Consider the following 22502-nt stretch of genomic DNA (forward strand, 5'->3'; position numbering starts at 1 on the left):
AAATGTCAGTGTCCCTGAAATAAAAGAATAATAGTGAAAAGTAGGGGAGAAAATGATAAACATCACGTGTTATGATGCCCACCTCTTTTCCACAGCAATAAAGAGGCTGAAACAGGAGAATTGCCATGTATTCAAGGACAATCTAACCTACACAGTGAGAGTGAAAGGCCAGCCAGAACTACAAAGTAAGACTACATCTTTAAAAACAAAAAATAATAATGAAAAATGTAGAAAACCAAGGGAGAGAGACTATTAAAGGAAAACAAAACAATAGAGCTGAGTGAAAGCTGACCTGAATTGGCAATTATGTAATGATGTTGCTGAGGAAAGCTGGCCATGTAGTGGCATCTGTGCAGCAGTGACAAATACAGAGCTAGAAATGGTGCCTATAGTGCTACAGCACAACAGTGACATCCTTCCACCAATGAATATGAAATTTGCTAGAATGAAGAGGTCCAAAGCTCATGGAAATCTTAAACTCAGAGTGAAGAAGTAGGTTCACACAAAAGTCTTGGAACATGACCTTTAGCAGATATTTCATATTCAAATTGAAATAGGACAAATATAATCCTGCCCTGGTTGGGGTGAAATGCACCAAGTTGATTTGAAGAAACACAAATTTAAAGGTTAAAAACAAGATGCTGTTTCTCAGCTAGAAACAGCACTGGGCCTCATGACTCAGTCCTAACTCAGCCCTGCAGGAAGATCAAAGAAAATATCTGCAGCTGTGATATGCTCGGGCTGTGCTGTGCCAGGGAACTCAGAGATAGAGCCTGCCATTACACTAATCAGGGTTGTAAAATATGTCAGACTCGAGCCTACAGAAACCAGGTGTCTTAAAGATAAGTTGTGCAGAACAAAGACAGTTAATTAACTCTGACCTGCTGGTCACCCCTTATGAACTGACCAATAGCAGATAGATAAGATGCCCACCACTCCACACTAACTATAATGATTGGCTTCTGTAATAAATGCTTACATTGCAGTTTTTCCCCCTTAAAAACACCAGCCCTGCCCCAACTCAGAGTTCTCCATTTCCACCTGTTTGGAGGACCCCGTGTGCACAGAATAATAAAGACCCCTTTGTTCTTACATGAGAGTGAGGCCCTTGGCATCTCCCTTGTGACACCGGTCTTATATTTGGAGGCCCTAGCGAGATCAAACTAAGATCAGACCTCCTCGCAAAGGGAGACCCCAACCTCACCTTTCCGGGGTAAGTAGTACGGCCAGTTTTTGTTTACTTTCATTTTGATTGATCACTTATTTTCTCCCCTTTCTTTTACTGCCCTGAACCGTTCATTTTCTTTGGTTCTGATTTCAAAGGCAGTTTGTTTCTCTTGGGGGATGCCCCAAGGTTCCCCTGAGGAACGTTCATTGGTGGCTCACCGGTTCGCATAGGCAGGTCGCTCCTGCTGAGTTGGGCAGGTCGCTCCTGCCGTTAATTGTAGCCATTACACAGCTACGTTCGCGGTGGAATACTCCACCAGTTCGTATACACCTGGTGGTTTGGTATGTGTGTGCGTGACGCCGGCTTATAAATTGTGTTCCGAAAGGTAAACTTTTTGTGTTTGTCTGCGTCTTCCCTGTTCGTTGTTTTCATTCTCTTTTTCTCCAAGATAAGATGGGACAGATAACTTCATCTCCTCTCTCCCTTACCTTAGACCATTGGCCCGAGGTTTGAGAGCGAGCTCACAATCTTTCTCTCCAGGTTAAGAAGGACATAATTAGTGATGGTACAGCTGAGGGAAAAATGCCCTCCCTACAGTACTGGCCATTTTCCTCCTTGGTTGCCTGTTTAAATTTATTACTAACTTAGGGGCTTGTTGCCCATTTCTGTTGCAGGATCCATATGGCTTATTAGATTCAAGGTTCATAATAAGAAAAATTATTTCCTTTAGCTCACCAAACTGTGCAAGAAACAACCTTTGTTTGTGTCTTTAATGTTGTGGTGCCTTGTTTAATATGTAAGTCTTCAACTGATTGCTTGCAACCTTGGCATGCCTTTTAAAAGGAGTATTTTTCTTTGTGGTTAAAAAGTAAACATATGTGCACATATATGTGTATATTTATGGTTTTAAAGAATCATATCAACTTTACCAAGTGAAAACCAGGTCATACTGTAACAGAGCCAGTTAAAAGGTTATAGTTAAAAAAAAACCCAGCATTTTAATGTGGTAAAAAGACATAAAATAATTAAATATGATTTAGACTACTAGAAGGTGACTTCAAGGGTTTTGTTGTGAGTTTCAATGTTGTCTGAGAAGTGAGAGAAAAGGTAATTGAATGGTGATAGTTAAAAGGAGGGACAAAGAAAGTGGTTTGTCTTCAGGTAAAAATATCTGGCTGTGCCAGAATATGAAAGAAGATAAAACTTGGAGGTATATTGTAAGTTATAGAAAGTTCGAGATGATGTAAATTTTATTTGTCTTGGTTATAGTACTGAAAACAGCAGGTTTGACAAGAAGTAAATGTGTTCAAAATTTGACAGTATTAGATCAGTTTTGGTAGATTTATTTATAAGATTCTAAACCTAATTGTTTCCTCCTATTCACTGGAGCCTCTCATCAAGGCCCCACCAGACTGATGGATGTCTAATTCCTGAGCCATACATTATCAGGCACTATTTCTGGAAACAGCAGCTTCAAACTCGGCTACTTCGCTGCCTGAGGACGACCCCTCGTCGCCTCACCACAATTGTACTGAGGTCACTGATCACCTCATGGAACATCAACCTTATCTAGTGGATAAGCTACTGTCTAGAGTTCCATCCTACTTCTCTGATGAAAGCAGTTATGTCTCTCAAGGTAAGCGGGTCGTGGGAGCTGCCGTTACACAAAATCTTAGGTTCTATGGGAACAAATCTTAGAGCCAGAGACAGCAACATAGTGGGCTAAACTCGTTGCCCACACTGAGGCCTCAAGTTGTCTTTATAAATATGGCATTTATTGTCTGGAGTCAAAAGATTAAAATTGCTCCCCAAATTTGGACATGTTGGCTGCCATCTAGATGCCAAGGAGAGTGGCTACTATCTGCTGTATAAGCCATTGGGCTGAAGATGATCTTGTTATAGGAGAAAATAATTTGGCAAATGCCACCTTCCAAAAGACAGCCAGAAAGCCCCAAAATCAGTGGGAATTGAGAAAAGCTTGACATTACTGCTGATCCCACATATTTTCTTTGTCAGAGCCCATTTGCACTTAAAAAGACCAGCATCTGGCAGCTCAACTTCTGTGAGATTCCCGGGGGCTAATATCAAGTTAGCCCAGTCTGTGAGCTTCAGATGCCCTCAGTGCCAATTGGTAAGTCTAAAAGTACTGCAACAAATAAAAACCACTGGTTATCGTGGGACTATGCCTAAAAACACTGGAAAATAGATTTTACAAAAATAAAAAGCCTGAACTTCAAGGATATAAGTGTTTTCTACTTAGTCTGAGTCAGCTCTGACAGCAGTTTCCCTGATTTGGTTTCCCTTTTTATCCATGGGGTCCGACAATGGCCTAGCTTATATAGCCTAGTAACTCAAATTAACCTAAGCTTTACAGATCAATTAAAAAACTCGATTGGGCTTACCAGCCTCAGAGTTCAGGAGAGGTAAAAAGATAAGTCAGATTTTAAAGACTATAATTACTAATGGCCTTAAAAACTGGCGAAAACTGGGTGAGTCTCTTTTCCTTCTGCCCTTTGGGTGCGTGATGCATCCCCTATGTTACAGATATTTCCTCTTTTGAGGTTTTATGTGAGAAGGTTTCTAGAAATTAGCTGATTTAACTAATCAACATCTTATTAAGTCTCCTCTAGACTTTTCAGCTAGCTGTGACTTCCATCCACTGGTTACTTCGCTGCTGCCCACTGTGAGCTAAAGAGCCTAGGCACCTGGACAAGGGACCTCACTGGAAATCTCTTGAGAGCGACCTCACCCTGAATCTCTTAAGCCACAATGGACTGTCAAAGTAGCTGAAAGCCTGCCTGGATTCAATGTTCCCACTGCAGACAGGTCCCAACTTCAAAAGACCATCAGCCTGCGGATAAGTGAACTGTCATTTCTTCCAAGGACACTTTAAAGCTTAAGATTGTCTAATATAACTGATAATTTTGTGTTCTCCTCCTTTGTAGAGACCCCAAGGAGGCCTTTGTCTGACTTAGAAATTGTTACTTGCATGATAAAACAGAGCAAATTTAAATGTTGGTTTTCTTTCTTCTTTTGGTTAACAGCTTTAATGAAAGCTGCAAGACCTTTGTCAATCCTCCTATTGGGCCTTATGTTGTAAACAAGTTGATAAACTATGTCAAAGTTCTTAAAAGCTTGTGATTTTAAAGACACATGCAAGGTTATAAACAGATGCTAATGAGTCAATCAATGGGAAATGTTGTACTCTAAGAAAATAGCTTTGTTATATGTGTATTATAACGAACCTGTGAAGTGACTTACTAAATGTTTTTTATCCTTTTTCCCTAACTGATATGTTAAGTGACCTAATTGATATGTTGAGTAACACTCTCCTCTGTAAAGAATTGCAAGAATCTCACCTAATTGATATGTTAACCATTGTTGCCCTCTACAAACTACAGAAGCTGTGCTAAAACAAGCTAACAAGGGTTGTTAATCACTGCTAGGCGCCTCTATTCTCCGTTAAAGAAAACTAGAATGGCAATTAATTTACATTTGTTTAAAATAACCTGCTTGTGTGCAGAGAGATTTGCATGTGAGTTTGGCCCTTTACTCTGACCTTGACACATAACCGCCATTTTCTGTTCTGTATGGCATCTTATTGCCTCCCTCTCCCCTCACCTATCTATCTAGGCCATAAAGAATTTGGGTTTCTGGTGACCTCCCCCTAACCTGGTGATGATCTGTCATAAAATAAGCCTGCCCCAAAGTTTGAAAACTGTTTAGCTTCAAAAAAAATTACCGGGTAATACTGTGGCCCAAACCCCAAATGGTGCTTTCCTTTTGTTCTGTATGTATCAAATGAGTTAGATGTCAGATCTTTGTAAAGTTTGAGTTCCAGCGTCTCATAGCTCGTGACCCCTTCACACTCACTAATGAGGGCGAGCTGTCCTGGGATGATTGACTTCCCCACTTTCTTCTCCAAATTTTGCTGCAGAAGTGCCACTCTGGGATGGTGTTGGTCTGCAGGATGGGAGTAATTTGAGAAAACACCGGGGACTCCCGAGATTGTCAGAGCTAGGCGAACAACAATACAGTTTCCAGACTCGGTCAACAAGTTTGATGGCTCTACAGGTTTCTTTATAAATCACATAATTCAGTTTATTAACCCCCAAGTCTCTCAGATGAAAATAATGGTCCTTAGACAATAACATACTCCCTTAGCTTTAATTGACCTCAAAGATTAGAGGTTTTATGCAGAAGAGGGGGAATGTAGAACCAGAAATTTAAAGGTTAAAAATAAGATGCTGTTTCTCAGCTAGAAACAGCACTGGGTCTCGTGACTCAGTCCTAACTCAGCCCTGCAGAAATAAAAACAACCTCTGTGGCTGTGATATGCTGGGGATGTGCTGTGCCAGGTAACTCAGAGATAGAGCCTGCCATTATGCTAATCAGGGTTGTAAAATATGTCAGACCCAAGTCTACAGAAACCAGGTGTCTTAAAGACAAGTTGTGCAGAACAAAGACAGTTAATTAACTCTGACCTGCTGGTCACCCCTTATGAACTGACCAATAGCAGATAGATAAGATGCCCACTGCTCCGCACTAACTGTAATGATTGGCTTCTGTAATAAATGCTTACATTGCAGTTTTCCCCCTTAAAAACACCAGCCCTGCCCCAACTCAGGGTTCGCTGTTTCCACCTGTTTGGAGGACCCCGTGTACATGGAATAATAAAAACCCCTTTGTTTTTACATGAGAGCGAGGCCCTTGGAGTCTTCCTTGCGACACCGGTCTTACAATATAATATTTGGAGAAAGAAAGCTGTGTGAGAGAAAGCAAATGTGTCCTATCTGGGTTGGCAAAGACTGCCTTTTCCAAAGACTTTTAGAGTAAAATCATGTGGTGAGATGGGTTGAAGGTGGGGAAAACTGGGAACTCACAATGCAGATGGGCATAAGATGGGACAGAGCTATGGTAGCCAATAAGATAAATAGTTCAGGTAAAGTTGATTAAATTGGAACAAAGGGGAAAGGGTGTCACATAGAAAGCAGGCATTCTTAGTCAGCAGTGAGTTTTCCCTTAGGGGTTTGGGAGGGTAACTCCTTCATTCATCAGGATGATAGGAACTATTTAGAATGTCAGTCTTTAGGATAAGGATACATTTCTTTGAATGGTGACTCCTGACTTCCTCAGAGTGCTAGGGAACTATTTAGAATACCTGTCCTTAGGATATGGAAGAATTTGTTGATCTTCTGTCTTGAGGCTTAGCCCATAGCAGGAGTTGTCCATCTTCTCCATAGTTGCAATGTATCTGGGTTTCTGGATGGACTCCTCCAAGGACCTAGCCCTTCCTCATTGTTAATCATAATTAACTAACTCTGCTCCACATAACAGCATTTTTAGGAAAATTGAATACAGGTTCTGGTGATCTGGGTGAATGATCTGGGGATGACAGTGTGCAATGTATATACCAGTGTTGCCCCCTGATTCACATGTTTTGAAATTTAGTTCTAGTTTATTTTTTCTTTTTAAACTTGAAATAAAATGGTTTGGAAATGAAAAGCCTGAGGTAAGACACTTTTGTACACATAATCCTCTGTGTAGTTGAGATCAACACTGTTGAAGACAACCAGCTTCAGAAGTCTCTGACTACTGTCTATCATTTGGGATCCTCTCTTGCAGGAAGGAGTTCCTTTCCCTGTTTATTTTTGACTTAGAAAGAGGATAGTAGAGCAGCAGTCAATCAGTGATGAAGAGGCGGGCTATATGAAATGTCCAATCAGGTGAGCGGTGGGAGGAGGTCTCTTGGGTCTCTTCCGGTGTGTAGAAATTGTTTACCTTCTTGGAACACAAAACTAGGAGCAGAATACATACTGGATCTCATTTACTGGTTTCCATGTTCTGTGGCCTGATTAACAAAGAACCTGGGAGACCCTCTAGCCATGGAATGGTGGGGCTTTGGATGGGAGCCCAGAAATAGGGTGGAATTGTGAAAAAACAGTTACAAGTGGTTAGAAGTGGTTCTGGTGTCTGTAGATTCAGGTATTTAGTTAGCTCCAGCTCCTGAGGTCTTCTAGCATTGGCCTTGGGTTGTCCACTTTCCCTTTTTTCTCCTGCTGGGAGCAAGGATGATTTTGTGTCCTCAGAACCTTGAATTAACTATGATAGCACCAGACTGGAGTATCATCTTTGAAATTTTCTACTGCCCTGGCACCTCCACCATAGGGAGCAGAGGAAGGAGCTTGGGAAGCCCCTGACTCTGATGCATTTTGTAGCTGGAGCAGCAGTACTGAGCTTGGTCTCTGTTCTCATTACAGGGATCAGCAATCTTGATGTTCTAAAGTTTATAAATGTATGTAATGCGGTGCCTCATATCCACAACGGCACTCCTTAAACTTGTACTTTTTGTATTTATAGGGATTGCCTAAATTTATGGTATGTTCTTGCATTTCCAACCTCATGACAGGTGTTGGCAAAGATTATGAGAATTCAGAGATGTGTAGTGATGTGCTTCAGTGGAGGATGGCTTTCCAACCACCCGATGCACTCCTGTGTATGATAAATAACAGTGCAAAGAATTTCTCAACATAATTTATGTGACACATGTGCTCATAGACTATGTTTGTGAGAACAGCCATAGAGGTTTGAATTTTGAGAAAAATGAAGCACATATAAAAGTGTCATCAAGGGCAGGTAAAGTGTGCTTGCTAAGAACAAATTCCAGAATGGGCTGCCTTGTCAATTCTCCCTGAAAAGGCCTAAATGAGTCATTTGCATGAACATATACATGTGATATCCTTCTGAATGGAAAGGAATATGGTGTCATCTCTGAATTAAGATCTGGTTTAATAGCTTGGTTGATCATATACATTGTTTAAATATGGAAATGCTCTGTAAAGGGCTTTACTAATTCATGTAAAGAGATGCCCTAAATTGAAATTGTGTAGGGATATCAATAGTTTAGGCATTAAGGGTTTTCTGCTTAGGGTGCATCAGATGAGCATGGAAAGGATGTGGAAGTGACCAGCAGGACACAGTGTGCAAATAGCAGGAAATACAACAGAGAGGGTCTTCACTGACAGTCAGGTAGTTCTTCGGGTAAGCATGAAGTTAAAGTTGAATTATGATATCTTCCTTGAGGTGAATAACACCAGCTCTGGTAACAATCAATATTCCACGTCCCTGTCAACCCATGAATTCTGTGTTCTTCACTTGAGATCTAGTTTTGATTATCTTAAATTATGACCCAGTGTCATGAAGGTGAAATTTGAATTTTTTTTTTACCAAGGATCGAACTCATGATCTCAAGCTTCCAAGGTAGGTTTTCATGCTGCTAGCTAAATACCCAGCTCTCAAAGTGTTTTCTGTATATTATGGATGATATCTACCTTGTTCCTCATAAAATGTTGAATATTGTGGAATTTTTCTATATTGTGTGGATATAATTTTTAAAGAAAACCAAAGGTGTGTTAGGCAGTCACTTTTCAAGTTTCACATTGTCTGTGGGGTGTCTCAGTCAGGGTTTCTATATTTCAGACAGCTCTGTAACTTAGGCTAGCCCCAAAGTCAAGGAAGTTCTCCTGCATCAGCCTCCCAAAATATATTTCTTATATCTGAATGGAAAGTGATCACTTGGTGACACTGAGCTATAATTTGAAGCTTGCACCTGGTTTCATTGTTTATACGTTTTTTACATACAGCAATTTTCCATGAACATTTGAGTTACTATTTATGGAATATGTGATGTTATTTATGTTTTCTTCTGTGAAAACAAATTCAAATATCAAAATGCTGCTTAAGTATATTTAGAACAAAAGACTCAGTGCCCTAATTGAGATTTGAAGAGTTATCATTGGTAGTACATCAGAGTGATTGATGAGATATTTGTCTGCCTCTGTGATTTAGGGATGGTGTTCCTGCAGGCTCTCTCTATGAGCTCTACATTAGAGACAATGCATAGCGACACTTGCAGTGACTCAGCATAAGAATCATTGCTGCTATTTCGCTGTTTCATTAGCTGTGAGTTGCAATAGAGCATCAAATTTGCTGTCTCAAAAAAGGTGTATATTCAAAAAATTAATCTGCAAGATATGGAATTAAGGTTTGGAGAAATCATTCTCCATTCAGCTGTTTTGTTTCATTTTATTTGTTTAGTTTAATTTTGTTTTATTGAGACAGTTTTTCTCTATGTATATTAGCTAAATTTGAACCCCTTATGGAGTGCAGAATTGCCCAAACCTCAAAGCAGCACTCCTGCCTCAGCCCTTGAGTGCTGGGATTACAGATATGTGTGTTTTTACCCTAGAAAATATCGAGGCTTGTAACTTAGCTGTGTTGTAGCTTGGCATACTAGATGTCATCTTGAGCTGTGCATTTAACTAGTGCCCATTTTTCACCCAGAAAAATGGAAAATCACTCAAGGTAGAAGTCCCAGGAGAAAAGAAAATGAGCTGTACCCAAAGAAAAAAATTAACCTGCTCAACAAAAGAAGCAGAATACAATTGTCATCCAAAAATTATAAGATTCTAGCTCAATGATTTCCAACAGGGTCTTTTTGTGATTCTATCTTTTAAAATATCTGTAAGTTTCCAGTTCAAAGCCTCTTGTTTAGATCTTGAAATGGGGGTGGGGGTTTTGTATACAACTGGTCCTGAGACCAGCTAATGAAATTCCACATTTCTCAATTGGTTTACTTGCCTTCTTATATTGTTGTTCACAAACTCAACTCAAGCTGCAGAAACCTTTACTGACACAAGCAAACACCAGTATTAAATGAAAGTGCCACTGAAATGAAAGAATAATAGTGAAAGGAGAGGAGAAATAAGACAAATCCCATGTGTTATTAATGCCCACCTCTGTTCCCCAGCAATGAAGAGGCTGAAACAGGAGAATGGCCATGTTTTCACAGACAGGCTAACCTACATAGTGAGTGCAATGCTGGCCAGAACTCTAAAGAGAGACTATGCCTTTAAATCAAAAACCTAAAATGAAAAAAAAAAAAAAAAGAAAAGAAAAGAAAAACGACCAAGGCAACAGAAAGACTATTTAAAAAAATAGTTATAGAGCTGAGTGAAAGCTGACTTATGCAAAATGGGAATTATTGAATGATGCTGCAGAAGAAGGAAGGACATGTAGTGGCATCCAGGAGGCAGTGACAAACGCAGCTTTAGGAAGGGCACCTAATGTGCTACAGCACAACAGTGACCTCCTTCCTCCAATAAATTTGCAGTTCACTACACTGAGGACTTCTAAAAGCTCATGGAAATGTTAAGCTCAAGGCAAACAAGCAGCTTGAAATCCAGGTTTTGGAACATGGCCTTTAGCAGACATTTCATATTTAAATTGAAATAAGAGAAATATAATCCTGTCCTGTTTGATGTCAAATGCACCAAGTTTAATGGCTCACAACATTGAGAAATGAAGCCACAAACCAAAAGAAGTTCAAAAATTTTCTTAGAAAAAAAGAGAGAAGAATAGCCCTGAATTTTCAGGAGTGGTCTTTGGTGTTTTAGCCACAGACCTATTGTCAGGAGTCATTTGTACGGGAAAGTCACAATGCAGGTATAGTGTGGGTCTCAGACTACAATCAACATATAAGCTTATAGCTGCTTAACTATTATTCCTCAGGGGAACAAGTCAGCCTGAAAAGCTATGTGGAAAGAGCCAAGGCATTTTGTGGGAACAATAGTCCAGTTGTTCTGGTCATTGAGTATGGTAATTGATGACTATCAGGACTTCCTGGAGGAGGTGGTGGTAACTGTAGTACATTTCAAGCTATTGTTTTTCTCTTCAGGAGCATGTAGATGCATGTCACTGCATCTTCAACTTCAGTTCTGGCTTTCTTCAGCTGTGCCTGTAGCCGTGATTGTTGTATTTAGTTTTTTGCATTGACTCTTTGAGGTTCCAGTTCCTCTCTGATTGTATATCAATTTCTGTCTTCATGGACATCCTTTGCTAAAATCACAATATTTTTTGAATGACTAAATTGATGTTTATACATTTAAAAATATTCATTAATAAAGGCCAGGGATTTAAGCTCAGCAGGCAAAAATGTCTGCCTGGAGATTGCTAGGTTGTAACTTTGATCCCTGGTACCTATAAATGAAAGTAATTTAAACTGCAAGGAAAGAAAATAATTTCATTTGTGAAAATGTAAGATTACAAAATTTATAACTAAGTGCGTCAATGGAAAATTAAACATTGTTAATAGTCATATTTAGTATCTAAAGTTGTTGAGGCTGGGGATTGAGCTCAGGGATACAAGGAGCTGCCTGGAGAGCACAAGGTCATGAGTTCAATCCCTCATACAAAGTAAAAATCACAGTTGTCAATGATGCAATGCTATGGGCACATTTATTGAAACTGATGCTTGTTAATTAATAGGCTTAATGTTTCTTTTGTGGTCTACAAAATATTTGCAAATAACATGGCAATTACAGTGAATGATGTACTGTCCCCTATAGGTTGCTATTTTCTGAGTTGTTTTTATTTTTTTGTGTTCCCACATACTTGAAAATTGAAAATGTTGGCTGATGCTAGCTAGAAAACCTGTGATAAACATTTTTCAATTTAATGATATATTTCCCTATATTCATTAAGAACATTTTATTTGCTACAGTTACTCCAAGTTGAATTGATAAACAATTCTTAAAGTTACAGGCAGCTGAGTTAGTTAGAAACATAGGCAGACATACCGTGATATAGTGGAATGAAATTCCTGACCTTCTATGTCTGGTATGAGTTTGTGTTCTCTAAAATGCAAGAATGAATTTTAGGAACCACAGAGTTGAAAAGCAGAATATATTTATTGAGGGAAAAAGTGAAAATATTTTGCTCTAAATAGGATATTTTGGAAGTGGGAGGTGAAACCAGGGGCTTTTACTTGAAGTCACTTTCCTCTCCCATATTCAACCTACCTGTTGCCAGAAAAGAATCTCAATCAGCTACTTGCATATCAGCAATGCCAGCTTTAAGCACCATCCAAGTCAAAAACGATATGTATGCTGCCCACACATTTCCAGAAGAAAAAGCCCTCAGTGGTCATGGGGTTTTCCCCATATTCTTAGAATACAGGCCATTTTGACTTTATATTCTCTTCTTTACTACACCAAAAATCCTATCAGAATGCTTCTGTCTGAGAGAAACAAAAGGGTTACTGAGCCTGTAGCAAAGGACTCTGTCTTTTCTAGAGACCTTATAGAATAAAATCATGTGATGAGATAGGTTTAAAGTGGGTTAGATTACTGAGGTTACTGAGGAGGTAAATTAGCACAATAGAGAAGCAGAATATAAGAAATGTAAAAGTGGCCTTTTATTTAAAGAATGTGGAGAGAAGCCCACAGCCACCAAGGGTTTTTTTTTTTTTCCCTGACTGACTATGGGGTTATGGGGTATATGTGACTTTTGACTGGATGTGGTTCTTGGAGAGGACATTGATGTCATGCCAGGACCTGATGGGAATTTTCTTTAGGTCCCTGGGAAAGAAAGAGGAAGTTGTAATCAAGGAGAAAAGAGGAAGTGGCCATATGAGTAAGCATCCCTGAGTTCACCTTCTTCCACCTTGAACTACCACCATGAGGTCCTGTAATTTTCTAGGGCAAAACTCTTTCAAGTACATCCTTTGTTTTGAATGAAGAAATCAAAACAAAGAATTTTTGCTATCTGTCTTCGCCCATGGCTGGTGGTAGACCTGTAGAACCAGAAATTTAAAAGTTAAAAACAAGATGCTGTTTCTCAGCTAGAAACAGCACTGGGCCTCGTGACTCAGTCCTAACTCAGCCCTGCAGAAGTAAAAACAACCTCTGTGGCTGTGATATGCTGGGGATGTGCTGTGCCAGGGAACTCAGAGATAGAGCCTGCCATTATGCTAACCAGGGTTGTAAAATATGTCAGACCCAAGTCTACAGAAACCAGGTGTCTTAAAGACAAGTTGTGCAGAACAAAGACAGTTAATTAACTCTGACCTGCTGGTCACCCCTTATGAACTGACCAATAGCAGATAGATAAGATGCCCACTGCTCCGCACTAACTGTAATGATTGGCTTCTGTAATAAACGCTTACATTGCAGTTTTCCCCCTTAAAAACACCAGCCCTGCCCCAACTCAGGGTTCTCCGTTTCCACCTGTTTGGAGGACCCCGTGTACATGGAATAATAAAAACCCCTTTGTTCTTACATGAGAGCGAGGCCCTTGGAGTCTTCCTTGCGACACCGGTCTTACAGACCATTCCTAAGAAATATTTTGAGTCATTTCCTTAATGTATTGTCGATAGCATAACCAAAATTACAGATCAGTTCACTTTCAGAAAAAGAAGCAGCACTTAAAGGCAGGGATAAAGGCCTTCAATGCAAGTATCCCTGGCAAGGTGAGTTCAACGTTGTGTAATACAAACTACCACTGGTTTCTCTTACTTCCAGAAAGAGAAAAGTTTATGCTGATATTGCTATAGCAGAATGAATCTCCTGGTCTGCTGTATCCAGTATGAGGTTTTTGTTCTGTAAAGTCAAAGAATGAATTTTAGGAACAACAGAGATTTAGAGAAGAATATACTTATTGAGAGAGAGAAAGCTGCCTGAGACAGAGAAGTGGTCCTGAGCAGGTTGCCAAACACTGTCCTTTCTAGGGATCTTTATAGAGTAAAATCATGTGGTGAAATTAGTTTAAGGTTGGGAAAACTAGGAACTCACAACGCAGATGAGCATAAGATGGGACAGAGCTATGGTAGCCAGTAGGATTATAAGTTCAGGTAAAGTTGATTAAATTGGGAATAAAGGGGGAAGGGAGTCACATAGAAAGCATGCATTCTTAGGTAGCTGTGACTCTTCCCTTAGGGTATTGGGAGGGTGACTCCTGAGATCATCAGGATGATAGGATCTGTTTAGAATGTCAGTCTTTAGGATAAGGATACATTTGTTTGAATGGTGACTCCTGACTTTCTCAGAGGGCTAGGGAACTATTTAGAATATCAATACTTCGGATAAGGATGAGTTTGCTTATCATTTATCTTGAGCCTTGGCCCATAGCATGAGGTGTCAGTCTTCCCCATAGTTGCAAGGTGTCTGGTCTCCTGTATTGGCTTCTTGGAGGACCAAGACCCATCTCACACCAATAGTATTTAAATAACTCAGGTGCCTATAACAGTACTGTTTGGAAAATTGATTACAGATATCTTGTGCTCTATGTGAAAGATCTAGGGATGACAGTGTGCAATGCATATACCAGTGTTGACCCTGGTTGACATGTTTTGAAATTTAATTTTATTTGATGTGTACTTTTTTCCTTGAAATAAAATGAATTTGAAAGTTAAAGACTGAGGTAAAGCTCTTCAGTACAAACATTCCTGTGTTGAGCTGAGTTCACCACTGTAGAAGAATGGCAGCTCCAGAAGTCTCTGCACTACAGTCTATCATTTGGGATCCTCTTGCAGGGAGAGATTCCTCTCCCTGTTTATTCTTGACTCAGATGTAGGCCAGTAGAGCAGGAGTCAATCAGTGATGAAGGGGCATTCTATATGAACTGTCCAATCAGGCGGGCCATTGCTGGCTGTGACTTCTGTCTCTTCTGGTGTCTTGGCATGATTTACTTGTTCTGAGTACAATACTGATAGCAAAATGCTTGCTGGATCCCATTTAGTACTTTCAATGTCCTGTGGTCTGATTAGCAAAGAACCTGAGGGATCCTGGATACATGGAATGGTGAGGTTGTGGGTGAGAGCCCAGAAATAGGGTGGATTTGGGAGAAACCAGTTACAAGTGTTTAGGAGTAGTTGCGGTGTCTGGAGCCTCAGGTATTTAGTTAGCTTCAGCTCCTGAGGTCCTCCAGCATTGGCCATGGGTCTCTCACTGTCCATTTTGCCTCTTGCTGTTGGCAAGGGTGATTTGGGATCCCCAGAACCCTGCCTTCAATTTGACAGAAGCAGACTCAAGTATCATTTTTGAAATTCATTGCAGGCCTGGTAACTCCACAATCTTAGGTATTGGAAGGAGCTTGGGAAGACCCTGACTATGATGCTTTTTGTAGCTTGTAGAGAGGAATGAGTTACGTCTCTGCTCTCTTTCCTCAGCATAGCAGATCTGGAAAGTCCAAAGTTTATTAATGTCTGTAATTCAGGGCCTCATACCCACAATTGCTCAGCTTAATCTTGGGCTTTTAAGTGTTTATAGTGATCTCCTCAATTTATAGTATTTTCTCATATTTCCATCCTAATGACAGGTACTGGCAATGGTCCTGAGAATTCAGAGATGTGTAGTAATGTGCCTCAGTGGAGAAAGGCTTCCCAAACACCTCATGAACTCCTGTGTATTATACAGAACATTGCAAAATAATTCCTGAACATACTTAATTATTTAGATGGCACCCCTGCTCACAGACTAGGTTTGTGAGAACAGCCATAGAGTTCTGAATTCTGAGAAAAAATGAAGCAAATATGAAAGTGTTAAATTTGTGAAGGGCAAATTCCAGAAAGGGCTACCTGTTAAATTCTCATCAAAAAGTGCCAATATTTAGGCATCTGCATGGACATATACACATGATATCCTTCTGAATGGGAAGGAATAGGGGTGTCATCTCTGAATTAAGAGCTGACTTAGTAGCTTGGTTGTTCATAGACAGTTTAAATATGGAAATTCTCTACAATGGACTTATCTAAGTAGTGTAAAGGAGAAGCCCTAAATAGAAATTTTGCAGTGATATCAATAGTTAGACATGAAGAGTTTTCTGCTTAGGATGGATCAGGTGGATTGTGGAAAGGATGTGGAAGTGACTGACAGGATGCAGGGAGCCAATAGCAGGACATACAACAGAGAGAATCTTCACTGAAAGTCAGGTAGTTCTTGGAGTAAGTATGAAGTTAAAGTTGGGTTCTAATTGCTTCCTTGAGGTAATCAACACCAGCTCTGGCAATAGTCAGTATTCCACATCCCTGTCAACCCATGAATTTTGTGTTCCATACTTGAGATCTAATTTTCATTATCTCTACTTATGCCCGAGTGTCATGAAGGTGAAATTTGAATTTTTTGTACCAAGGATCGAACTCATGAGCTATGCTTTCCAGGCAGTCGTTTATGCCACTGAGCTCAATACCCAACTATGAAAGTGTATTCTGTGTAGTATGGAAGATTGTTTCTCATAAAGTGTTGAATATTGTTGTGTAAGACCGGTGTCGTGAAGGAGACTCCAAGGGCCTCGCTGTCATGTAAGAACAAGGGTTTTTTTTTTTTTTTTTTTGTCTTTTTCGTTTTTATCGGTACCAGGGATCGAACTCACGACTGCCTGCTTGCAAGGCAGGCGCTTATGCCGCTGAGCTAAATCCCCAGCCCTGAACAAGGGGGTTTTTATTATTCCGTGTACACGGGGTCCTCCAAACAGGTGGAAACGGAGAACCCTGAGTTGGGGCATGGATGGTGTTTTTAAGGGGGAAAAGCTGCAATATAAGCATTTATTACAGAAGCCAATCATTACAGTTAGTGCGGAGCGGTGGGCATCTTATCTATCTGCTATTGGTCAGTTCATAAGGGGTGACCAGCAGGTCAGAGTCAAACTGTCTTTGTTCTGCACAACTTATCTTTAAGACCCCTGGTTTCTGTAGACTTGAGTCTGACATATTTTACAACCCTGATTAGCATAATGGCAGGCTCTATCTCTGAGTTCCCTGGCATAGCACATCCTGAGAACATCACAGCCACAGATGTTTTTTTTTTTGTTTGTTTTTTTTTTTTTTTTTTTTTTTTTTCTTTTTTCCTGCAGGGCTGAGTTAGGACTGAGTCACGAGGCCCAGTGCTGTTTCTAGCTGAGAAACAGCATCTTGTTTTTCACCTTTAAATTTCTGGTTCTTCATTCCCCCCTCTTCTGCATAATACCTATAATCTTAGAGGTCAATTATAGCTAAGGGAGTATATTGTTATCTAAAGACCATTATTTTTATCTGCGAGACTTGGGAGTTAATAAACTGAGTTATATGATTTATAAAGAAACCTGTAGAGTCATCAAACTTGTTGGACCGAGTCTGGAAACTGTATTGCTGTCCACTTAGCTCTGACAATCTTGGGAGTTTTTGGTGTTTTCTCAAATTACTCCCATCCTGTAGACTGACATTATCTCGGAGTGGCACATCTGTAGCAATATTTGGGGAAGAAGGTGCATTAGTAAGTGCAAAGAGGTCAAGAGTTATAAGAAGCTGAAACTTAAGTTTTACAAAGGTCTGATATCTAACTTATTTGATACACACATAACAAAAGGAAAGCACCGATTGGGGTTTGCGCCATAGTATTTCCCGATAATTTCTTTGAAGTTAAACACTTCTTAAACTTTGGGGCAGGCTTATTTTATGACAGATCATCACCAGGTTAGGGGGAGGTCACCAGAAACCCAAATTCTTTATGGCATAGATAGATAGGTGAGGGGAGAGGGACGCAATAAGGTGCCATACAGAACAGAAAACAGCGGTTATGTGTCAAGGTCAGGGTAAAGGGCCAAACTCACAAGCAAATCTCTCTGAATACAAGCAGGTTACCCCAAACAAATGTAAATTAATTGCCCTTCTAGTTTTTTTTTTTAGCTCTTTAACAGAGAATAGAGGCACCTAGCAGTGATTAACAACCCTTGTTAGCTTGTTTTAGCACAGCTTCTGTAGTTTGTAGAGGGCAACAATGGTTAACATATCAATTAGGTGAGATTCTTGCAATTCTTTACAGGGGAGAGCAATGCTCAACATATCAATTAGGTCACTTAACATATCAGTTAGGGAAAAAGGATAAAAAAAATTCATTTAGTAAGTCACTTTACAGGTTTGCTGTAATACACATAAAACGAAGCTATTTTTTTAAAGTACATTTCCCATTGATTGACTCATTAGCATCTGTTTATAACCTTGCATGTGTCTTTAAAATCATAAGCTTTTAAGAACTTTGACATAGTTTATCTACTTGTTTGCAATACAAGGCCCAGGAGGAGGATTGACAAAGGTCTTGCAGCTGTCATTAAAGCTGTTAACCAAAAGGAGAAAGAAAACCAACATTTAAATTTACTCTGTTTTATCATACATGTAACAATTTTTAAGTCAGACAGAGGCCTCCTTGGGTTCTCTACAAAGGAGGAGAACACAAAATTATCAGTTATATTAGACAATCTTAATCTTTAAAGTGTCCTTGGAAGAAATGACAGTTCACTTATCCGCAGGCTGATGGTCTTTTAAAGCTGGGACCTGTCTGCAGTGGGAACATTGAATCCAGGCAGGCTTTCAGCTACTTTGACAGTCCATCGTGGCTTAAGAGATTCAGGGTGAGGTCCTCTCAAGAGATTTCCAGTGAGGTCCCTTGTCCAGGTGCCTAGGCTCTTTAGCTGCAGTGGGCAGCAGCAAAGTAACCAGTGGATGGAAGTCACAGCTAGCTGAAAAGTCTTGGGGAGACTTAATAAGATCTTGATTAGTTAAATCAGCTAATTTCTAGAAACCTTCTCACATAAAACCTCAAAAGAGGAAATATCTGCAACATAGGGGTTGCATCATGCATGCAAAGGGGCAGAAGGAAAAGAGACTCACACAGTTTCACCAGTTTTCAAGACCATTAGTAATTATAGTCTTTAAACTCTAACTTATCTTTTTACCTCTCCTGAACTCTGAGGCTGGTAAGCCCAATGGAGGTTTTTAATTGATATGTAAAGCTTAGGTTAATTTGAATAACTAGACTATAAAAGCCAGGCCATTGTCGGACCCCACCGATAAAAAGGGAGACCAAATCAGGGAAACTGCTATCAGAGGTGACTCAGACTAAGTAGAAAATGCTTTTACTCATCTAGTGAAAGTATCAACCATTATAACATTTATATCTTTGAAGTTTAGGCTTTTTATTTTTGTAAAATCTATTTTCCAGTGTTTTTAGGCATAGTCCTATGATAACTAGTGGTTTCAATTTGTTGCAGTACTTTTAGATTTACCAATTGGCACTGAGGGCATCTGAAGCTCACAGACTGGGCTAGCTTGATATTAGCCCCCGGGGATCTCTCGGAAGTTGAGCTACCAGATGCTAGTTTTTTTAAGTGCAAATGGGCTCTGACAAAGAAAATAGGTGGGTTCAGCAGTAATGTCAAGTTTATCTCAATCCCCACTGATTTTGGGGCTTTCTGGCTGTCTTTTGGAAGGTGGCATTTGCCAAATTATTTTCTCTTATAACAAGATCATCTTTTGCCCAATGGCTTATACAGCAGATAGTAGCCACTCTCCTTGGCACCTAGATGGCAGCCAACAAGTACAATTTTGGGGAGCAATTTTAATCTTTTGACTCCAGAAGACAATAAACACCATTTTTGATAAAGACAACTTGAGGCTTTAGTGTGGGCAATGAGGTTAGCCCACTATGTTTATGTCTCTGGCTCTAAGATTTGTTCCCATAGAACCTAAGATTTAGTGTAACGGCAGCTCCCACAACCTGCTTACCTTGAGAGACGTAACTGTTTCATCAGAGAAGTAGGATGGAACTCTAGACAGTAGCTTATTCACTAGATAAGGTCGATGTCCCGTGAGGTGATCAATGACCTCAGTACAATTGTGGTGAGGCGACGAGGGGTCTTCCTTAGGCAGCAAAGTAGCCGAGTTTAAAGCTGCTCTTTCCAGAAATAGTGTCTGTTAATGTATGGCTCAGGAATTAGACATCCATCAGTCTGGTGGGGCCTTGATGAGAGTCTCCAACGAATAGGAGGAAACAGTTAAGAGTTTGTGTCCAAAAGTCAATTTTTAAGCCTCCTTTATGAGGGAGCCATTGAGGAAATCACCGCAGACAGGGTGGCCATCTGGCTGCCACAGAACCAAGTCTCTTGGAAAGGTAGGCAACAGGCCTCTGCCAGGGTCTCAAACTCTGGATCAGTCCTGTGGCTCCTAGAAATTTTGTACTTGTCGTTTAGTCACAGGGACTGGAATCCGTTAGATGGCTCACAACAACCAGTGTAGTCTTTTTTGTGTAGACTGGTTCTGACAAGGTCGGGGGGACTTGCATCAGAGCAGTTACTTTCTCGGCTGGCCTCTCTGATGTGATTGTTACTCTTTGAGTGGCTTGATCTGCCAAATTGTTTCCTCAGGTGAATAGCAGCAATCTGCTGACAGCCAGACTGCTGCCAGCAAATCTAGGATCTGTGGAGCCCTTTTTTTTGTTTTGTTTTGTTTTTAATCTTAGCTCTGGCCGAGGGTAAGAGACCTCGCTCTTAATAGATGGCTCTATGTATATGTATAGTAGCAAAAGCATATCTACTATCAGTATAGATGTTTACCCTCTTTCCTGTGGCTAGTTTTAGTACCTCAGTCAAAGCAATGAGCTCCATCTTTTGGGCAGAGGTGCCAGGCTCTAACCGTTTAACCCAGAGTACCTCCTTTTTGGTGGTCACTGCTGCCCCGGCCACTCATCTGCCTCTGCCTTCTGGATGAAGCTGCTTTCATCTGTGATATTTCTCAGGTCATTGTCAGGCATAAGGGTGGCCGGGTTTAAAGCTGAAGAAGTCTTGAAAACTACCAATTCTGGGACTAGGAGCAGGGCCTAATAGTGTGAGATTTTAGCATTCACATTTTCGGCAGGGGTTTTGATAAGAGCCTCTAAACTGTGGGAGGTCACTACAGAAATCTTTTGTCCAAAAGTGAGTTTCTTAGCCTCTTTTAAGTAGCATTGCCACAGTGGCCAGAATTTTTAGGCATGGAGGCCACCCTCTTGTTACTGGATTGAGCCTTTTGGAAAGATAGGCTATAGGCCTCTTTCAAGGGCCAATGTCCTGGGTTAGGACTCCTTTGGCAATGCCCCTGAGTTTATCTATGAACAAAATGAATGGCTTGGTAACATCAGGGAGTCCCAGGGCTGGAGCCTCTGTCAAGGCCCACTTGAACTGCTGCAAGATCCGTTTACATTTACAAGTCCAGTTTAGTGAGTTTTTTCCGTAAGGGAACCATATAGGGGGTGAGCTGTTTTAGTAAAATTTAGAATCCACAGCCTGGAGTATCCAACAGCTTCCAGAAATTCACACACCTGTTTCTTAGTTTCTGGGAATGGGATCTGCAATATAGCCTGGGCTCCTTTTTAGACAAAGTCCTCTTTTTTTTTTTTTTTTTTTTTACAATTTGTAGCCCAGATAAGTCACAGCCTGACAGCACGATCGCGCCTTTTTAGCTGAGACTTTATAGCCTAATTGCCTCAAAGTCCTTAACAGTTTCTCAGTTGTCTCTCGATTAGCTTACAAACTTTTGGGGGGTGGGGGTCGAGGCTATTAACAAGTCATTCATGAACTGGAGGAGCACTATCTCAGGGTGTTTTTTTTTCTCCTAAATTTTTAAAGATCTCTTGTGTTGTCTCTATCAACTGGCTGAGGGGCATTTTCTCAAAAACTCTCAATCCTTTGTAATCTTTTTTTCTAACATGTGGGGCCGACTGAGGTGCAAAGAGAACAACTGGCGATGCTGGGGAAACCCCCTTACCTCTGGATGTCCAATCGGGGTGGGACAAAGGGAAAACATGGTTTTGGCATTCCGGATCAGAGAGCAGGCTTTTTCTGGATGGCACACCACCTTTTGTCCCAGGGTGCCACGTGGCAGGCCATCATTTTACTGAAATTGCATACTTAACAAAAAGAAGCTTTTCATTGGTAACAAAATTGTGCCATATAATCTCCCAGATGTCCATAGCACATGTAAGAACTTAAATCTTAACTCTATTATCATCTATAATCTCATATTAATGGAAACACTTTGCAGCAAAGGTTTAGAATCTTATAAATAAATCTACCAAAACTGATCTAATACTGTCAAATTTTGAACACATTTACTTCTTGTCAAATCTGCTGTTTTCAGTACTATAACCAAGACAAAATTTACATCATCTTGAGCTTTCTATAACTTACAATATACCTCCAAGTTTTATCTTCTTTCATATTCTGGCACAGCCAGACATTTTACTTGAAGACAAACCATTTTCTTTGTCCCTCCTTTTTACTATTACCAGTCAATTACCTTTTCTCCCGCTTCTCAGACAACGTTAAAGCTCTCAACAAAACCCTTGAAGTCACCTTCTAGTAGTCTAAAACGTATTTAATTATTTTATGTCTTTTTACCACATTAAAATGCTGTTTTTGTTTTTTAAAAAAAAACTATAACCTTTTTACTGGCTCAATTACAGTATGACCTGGTTTTTACTTGGTAAAGTTGATATGATTCTTTAAAACCATAAATATACACATATATGTGCACATATGTTTACTTTTTAACCACAAAGAAAAACACTCCTTTTAAAAGGCATGCCAAGGTTGCAAGCAATCAGTTGAAGACTTACATATTAAACAAGGCACCACAACATTAAAGACACAAACAAAGGTTGTTTCTTGCACAGTTTGGTGAGCTAAAGGAAATAATTTTTCTTATCATGAA

The 22502-nt window shown here is 40.1% G+C and overlaps 1 long non-coding RNA gene across 1 annotated transcript; it reads left to right on the top strand.

Annotated features, from left to right (window-relative positions):
* The first annotated feature begins 716 nt into the window (after nucleotides 1-716).
* LOC134475063 (uncharacterized) lies at nucleotides 717-5846 on the top strand. Its single transcript, XR_010046025.1, has 4 exons — nucleotides 717-1213; nucleotides 2558-2804; nucleotides 3185-3299; nucleotides 3789-5846. It is a non-coding gene; the product is annotated as an uncharacterized LOC134475063 (long non-coding RNA).
* The last annotated feature ends 16656 nt before the right edge of the window (nucleotides 5847-22502 follow it).

Source organism: Cavia porcellus, unplaced genomic scaffold (assembly GCF_034190915.1).
Source record: "Cavia porcellus strain 051 isolate PalLab524CR breed Dunkin Hartley unplaced genomic scaffold, mCavPor4.1 scaffold_53, whole genome shotgun sequence".
NCBI classification, from domain to species: domain Eukaryota; kingdom Metazoa; phylum Chordata; class Mammalia; order Rodentia; family Caviidae; genus Cavia; species Cavia porcellus.